Source organism: Muscardinus avellanarius (genome assembly GCF_963383645.1).
Source record: "Muscardinus avellanarius genome assembly, chromosome: 21".
Lineage (NCBI taxonomy): Eukaryota > Metazoa > Chordata > Mammalia > Rodentia > Gliridae > Muscardinus > Muscardinus avellanarius.
In genome coordinates, this window is record NC_137807.1 from 14,863,970 (window position 1) to 14,871,337 (window position 7,368).

Consider the following 7,368-nt stretch of genomic DNA (forward strand, 5'->3'; position numbering starts at 1 on the left):
ATACTTTTGTGTGTGTGGTACTGGAGGTTGAATCCAGAGGCATTCTACCTTTGAGCTACATCCCCAGCCAGGTTTTAATTTTACTTGGAAACAAGTGCTTCCTAGTTTAATGAGTCTCACTACTTGCTAAGGCTGTCCTCAAACCTACACTCCTCCTGTCTCAGCCTCCCAAGTATACAGGTATTATAGGCATGCACCGTCACGCCTAGCAAGAGAACAACATTTTGAAAGACTTGATCCTTGCTGGGTGTGGTGGCTCACACTTGTAATCCCAGTATTTGGGAGGCTAAGACAGGAGGATACCAAGTTCAACAGCGAGACCCTGTTTCCAAATGAGAAATAAAATCGGGCTGGGGGTATAACTTGGAGGTAGAATTTCTCTGGGTTCAATCCCCAGTACCACCAAAAAAATGCTTCTTAATTGCATTTATCTCTTGAGATTATATAGATAGATAGATAGATATAGATATGTATATGTATATATGTGTACATATATGTATATGTACATGTATATGTGTGTGTGTGTTTTATATATATATAAAATTTGGAGGGGTCATAGATTAGTTCAGAATCTAAATGAATCCATTCATTTTGATTTCAACTCATTTACTCTTCTGCAAACAGGTGGTACTCTCAATGTGTCTTCCAGGAACCAGGAGAAGAGCTTGTGACGGAGCTGAGGAGCTGTTTGGAAGGTCAGTGTCTTGAGTTTGATGTTCCAGCTCTGTACCAGTAGTCCTCCACAAGTACAGATCTTTCTCCCAGAGGCTACTTGGTCATGACTGAAAACAATGTTTATTTTTACCAGTACCAGGGGTTGAACCTACAGGAACTCTACCTCTGAACTCTACTTACAGCAGCCCTTAAATTTTTAAAATTTTTGATACAGGGTCTCACTAAGTTGCTGAGGGTCTTGTTAAGTTCCTTGCTAGTCTCAAACCTGTGATTCTCCTGTCTCCGCCTCTGAAGTACCAGAATTGCAGGCGTGCACCATTGCACCTGGATCTGGAAACATTTTTTTTTTTTTTGGCGGTACTAGGAATTGAACCCAGGGGAATTCTGCCTCTGAGCTACATCCCCTGCCCTATTTATATTCTATTTATTTATTTATTTATTTATTTATTTATTTATTTATTTATTTATTGGGTCTGGGGATGGAACCCAGGGGCATTCCACCTCTGAGCTATATCCCCCTGCCCTATTTTTAATTCTTTATTTTGAAACAGGGTCTCACTAAGTTGCAGAGGGCCTCACTAAGTAGCTGAGGCTGGCTGTGAACTCTGATCCTCCTACCTCAGCCTCCCGAATGCTGGGATTACAAGCGTGCGCCACCGTCATCAGCTTGGAAACATTTCTTGTTGTCACAGTTGGGATGACAATACTACTGGTACTTAGTCCAGTGAGTAGAGGACAAAGACAGTGAAGCATTCAACCATAAACCACAGTCACATCCCCATCTTTGCCACAAAGAATCTGTCTCCAAATGTCAGTTGTACCATGGTTGAACTAGTGTGAGGTTGTAGACGGTGAAACCATCAAAGCTGGTGTTTAGAGTTGAACCTGGATGTTGTCCCAAATAGCATAGCCTGGTTTGTTCCAAGTTACACATGTTGCTGGTTTCCTTTTAGGAGCCTTGAAGGTCTGGTTTAAAAACATAGCGTATCCACCACGTTCTATTGTGGTCTATCGGGATGGAGTGGGAGATGGTCAGCTTCAGGCCTTGCTTGACCGTGAAATTCCACAGTTGGTGAACTACTTGGAAAACGAATACAGGTATAGGTGAGTATGTAAATTATAAAGTACAGATTTTGCAATTTACATTTTTTTTTAGCTTTTGAGACAAATCAAGGGGGGAGAAAACATTATGTTGTGGGATGAGAATGGAGGAACTTTATACAAACAGTGGGCTTGAGTGGGATGAGCAGGCAGAAAACTTCCCTTCCCCCTTTGACTCCGTGTTTCATGATGAGTCAGGGGAAAAAGTACAGTGCATGTGGCAGTAGCAGATTGCTACCCCACGGGACCTCAGTGGATCCTTTTGTTTCCTACTTCGTTTCATGTCTTTATTAGCATCTTGTAGCTATCCATGAACATAGGCCATCCACGTTTTGCCATTTGCCCTCCTTTTATCCTATAGTTTTCTAAGTCTCAGGTTTCATTATCCCTCCCCACTATCTCCTCTGGCCTCATATGTTTAGAAGACTTTCTGCCCAGCAGGGATGGCAGGAGTTATCCTGAGGTCATAAGGGCTCCTTCCCCTAGGACATGGTGGCTGGGAATATATACTTCATTCTTCTGATAGATGCATGGAACTAAGACTATAAGGGGGTGTGTGGAGGCAGGGCTCGTATGTATTTCCAGCTCTTAAATATGACCTAAGAGCATTCAGTGTTCTAAACGCCCTGAATGTTCCTGAGATAAGACCAATAAACACAATAATTCTTATCCTTATCTTCAAAGTGTCAAGCTGACCTTCATTGTAGTGAAGAAACGCATAAACACCAGGTTTTTTGTTGAGTCTGAAGGAGAAATTAAAAATCCATCTTCAGGAACTGTGGTTGACGTGGAATTAACCAGGCAGCAATGGTAAGCTGCTTTTATATTTCTATTTTACTTTTACATCTATGACATGCTGATTTCACTACAGCAAAACCATTTAATACCAATAACTTCACCTTAAGAAAGCATTTGATTCTTGACAACTAAAATAGTGTATATATATATATATATATATATATATATATATATATATAATGGTATATATATACTATTTTAGTTGTCAAGAAAAAATTACATAATTTTCACTCTTGATCAGGGATTCTTCATTTGGACTTAGAAATAGTGAGTGGTGCCGGGCGTGGTGGCGCACACTTGTCATCCCAGCCTCCGGGAGGCTGAGACCGGAGGATCGCGGTTCTCGGACAGCCTCAGCTACTTAGTGAGGCCCTCTGCAACTCAGTGAGAAGACCCGGTTTCAAAATAAAGAATAAAAAATAGGGCAGGAGCTGTAGCTCGGAGGTCGAATGCTCCTGGGTTCCATCCCCAGACCCGCCAAAAAAAAAAAAAAAAAAATTGTGATTGGTTTTTATGGTGTTTTAAGTTTCTTAATCAGATTTTGTGTTGGTAAACAAATAGATTTTGGAATGAGCATAGAGGCCCTTCAAGTATGAATGTAAAAGTATGCTGACAGTTTGAATATCAAATGAAATATGTCTTATCAAAATGTTTATGTAATAGCCTGCAGAGGTTATTTTTCTCTTTTCCAAAATGTCTTGCTGCTTTAAGAGGAAGGACAAAGCCAGGCGTGGTGGCGCACGCTTGTAATCCCCGCACTTGGGAGGCGGAGACAGGAGGATCGCACAGGTTCGAAGCCAGACGCGCTGGCTCAGGAGACCCTGTTTCCAAATAAATAAGTATAAAAATAGGTCTGGGGTTGTAGCCCGGAGGTAGAAGGATTTCCAGGAAACCCAGTCAACACACACAAAAGAAGGCCAGTTTCCAATTTCTCCTATGACAACCCCTAAGAACACAGACGATATGTTACCAAAGTAATAATATTAAATAAGCTACAAACCACAGAGCTCTGTTTTATTTTATTTATTTTTATTTTATTTTTTTGGTGGTACTGGGGTTCCTGGAAGCCCTTCTACCTCCGGGCTATGCTCCCAGACCTATTTTATACTTTTTTATATTTGGAAACAGGGTCTCTTAAGCCAGCGTGTCTGGTTTCGAACCTGCTGGATCCTCCGGTCTCCGCCTCCCAAGCGCGGGGATTACAAGCGTGCGCCACCACGCCCGGCCAGAGCTCTATTTTATATTGGTAGCCCTGTCGCCCATGGCCATAATGTTTAGAACAGTCACTTAGGAATTGTTTATTCATGTTGGGAAATAATCTACCATGACTGAGAATCAGCAGACAAAAATGACAACAGGATCAGACACACAACTTTCATGAGATGGTTGCAGACATTCCATATTAAAATATGTGTAAATGAGAATATATGAACACAGTCAAAAGGTCCTGTTTCACTCCATTCCTGTAGACCACACCACAATGTGCTGCATATGGTACTTTTGTGTGTGTGTGTGTGTGTGTGTGTGTGTGTGGTGGTACTGGGGTGGTAGAACCCAGGGACTTTCTATCTCCGGGCTATACTCCAAGACCTATTATATGTGTATGTATGTGTGTGTGTGTGTGTGTATGTGTGTGTATGTGTGTGTATGTGTGTGTATGTGTGTGTATGTGTGTGTATGTGTGTGTATGTGTGTATGTGTGTGTATGTGTGTGTATGTGTGTGTATGTGTGTGTATGTGTGTGTATGTGTATGTATGTGTATGTATATGTATATGTATATATATGTATATATGTATTTTTTGTGTGTGGGTCTGGGGATAGAACTCGGGCATTTGCCCTCCGAGCTACACTCCCTGCCCTAGTTTTTATTCCTTATTTTGAAACCAGGTCTCACCGAATTGTGGAGGGCCTCACTAAGTAGCTGAGGCTGTCCGTGAACCACAATCCTCCAGTCTCAGCCTCCCAAATGCTGGGATTACAAGCGTGTGCCACCACGCCTGGCGCCTTATCTTATATTTGTAAACAGGGTCTCACTAAGTTGCTGAGAGCCTCACTAAGTAACTGAGGCTGGCTTCGAACCTGTGTGATCCTCCTGTCTCAGCCTCCCAAGCACAGGGATCACAAGCGTGTGCCACCATGCCCGGCTTCATATAGTACATTTTTAAATGAGGGACCCAAGACAGCTCAAAGGAAACCAGAAAGTGAGGGTTTTATCTTACAATTTACCTTTCAAATGTTTGCAAATATTTTGTAGTTCAATGTGCCTGAACATATTGCATTCCAAGCAATGCCACTCTGATAATTGAAAAGATGAGGCACTCATTACCTAGGGAGTCTATCAAGTGAGCAAGTAATTTCACTTGGAAAATCACATCAATTTTTTGTTTGTTTTTTGGCAATGGGCATTTGACTCAGGAGAATTTAAGAGGAAGGACAAAGCTGGGCGTGGTGGCGCACACTTGTAATTCCCGCGGTTGGGAGGCAGAGACAAGGAGGATCACGCAGAGTCACATCCCCAGCCATTTTATTTATTTATTTATTTATTTATTCATTCATTTATTCATTTATTGTGGGTCTGGGGATGGAACCCAGGGGCATTCGACCTTGGACCCACACCCTCTTCCCTATTTTTTAATCTTTATTTTGAAACAGGTTCTCACTAAGTTGTGCAGGGCCTGAGTAGCTGAGGCTGTCCGTGAACCACAATTCTCTGGTCTCAGCCTGGGATTACAAGCGTGCGCCACCATGCCGGGCCTGTTACGTTGCCGAGTCTGGCCTCAAACCTGCAATTCTGTCTCAGCCTCCCAAGTACTGGAATTACAGATATGCACCACCATGCCTGGCTTTGACTTTATTTTTACAATATTTAGCTTATTTCTAAGGGACAGGACAGGAAGACATCTTTTGTTAGGCCGTTTATGGAGGATTGTATTTTGTACTGGGGTAAACATTTTTTGTATATTTGGAGAAATAGTAAGGAGAATCTGGTGATTTAAAAGTATATTAGAAATAAGGAACATGGATATCTTACAGTGATAAGCATAGTCAAAATGAAGAAAAATCGCACGAAGAATTAAAGAGATTACACACAAAATAAATCAAATGGTTAACTACAAAGTACATTAAAAAATTCCTGTGGTGCAGCAGATAGCCATAAAGACATGGAAGGTAAGAAAAGTTAGGAGTAACATAAATCAAAGTAGGATTTGCCTCATCAAATAGCTTATTTCCCACAGAAACTTCTATCATGTGGGTAGGGGGAGTAATTGTTAAAGAGAGTCTCAGATTCTGAATCCTTGGATTCAGAAATGAAAAGATTTCAGCAAAATCAATAAAAATAAGTCTACACTTAGGCACACAATACAGTGAAACTTCAAAACAGCAGGCACAAGAGATTTTTAAACCAGCCAGGGGAAAGATATATTTCTTTTTTTTTTTCTCTTTCTTTCTCTTTTCTTTCTTTCTTTCTTTCTTTCTTTCTTTCTTTCTTTCTTTCTTTCTTTCTTTTTTCTTTCTTTCTTTCTTTCTTTCTTTCTTTCTTTCTTTCTCTTTTGCAGTACTGGGGATGGAAACCAGGGGTATCCTACCTCTGAGCTACATCCCAAGCCCTATTTTTGGTTCTTTATTTTGAAATAGGCTCTCACCGAGTTGCAAAGGGCCTAAGTAGCTGAGGCTGTCCGCAAACTGTGATCCTACTGTCTCAGCCTCCCAAATGCTGGGATTAGAAGCATGAGCTACCACGCCCGGCTAGGAAAAGATATATTTCTAAACAATAAAATTTATACTCAACAGCAGTGGAAACCACAGTAAAATCTGCCTCAAAATGTCAAACTAGAGTTTGATACCCAGCTAAGCTATCATCAGGGTGCCTGTTAAATACAAACATGGTCAGTAATCATACACAGGATATATCTGAATAGATTCACCCAGCCCTCACTGAAAGCACTACTACCTAAATCTTGTATTTTAGGAAGAATTGAACACTTAAGGAATGCGATGCAAGGAGCAATGCTCATCAGTGATGCTGAAGAATATTAAAAAAAGTTTGAGTTCATAAATAATGACTAGCTGATAGGGTATATTAAAACACGATAGATCTATACTATTGTCTGTACACAGATCTACATAGGGGAAGGATTATGAGGTTAAAATCTCTTAAGGTTCTTCAGTTAGGGAAGATGGTAGTGTTCTGATTAACTTTTTATGGCACTAGGGATTCTCCCTCTGAGCTACACGTACACACCTACAGCCTTTTTTTTTTTAATTCTTGGTTTTGAAACAGGGTCTTGCTAGGTTTCTGAGAGCCTCTCTAAATTGCTGAGGCTGATCTTGAACTTGTGATCTTCCTGTCTAGCTTCCCAGTTACTGGGATTAGAGGATCGTAGGCTTGTACCACCATGCCCAGCATTCTTATTAACTGTAGACTTAGGTGTTTTATTTGTGTAACTGACTACGTAAAGCCACAGTGGAACATAAAACATGACATCTATGCCAACAGATAGGAAGAAATGAAATTAAGGAAAGGCAGAAACATTGGTCAATCTAGTGGATTTAGGAAAGGACTAAAAAAAAGCAAAAATCATGAAATGGTACAAAATATTTACAGCAAACGTGTAAATAGATGTGCCTTACCAGTTACGTCATTTAGAGAGTTTGAGTATATTCGAGCAACTTTGGGGAGAAACAGTAGGCCTCATCTGTGTGTGGGTCCTGCATCTGCTGGCCCACAACCTCATCGGATGTGCCAGTTTTCTCTCTCTCAGGCGTTGGTGCCTGTTTTTAAGGCTCAGTCC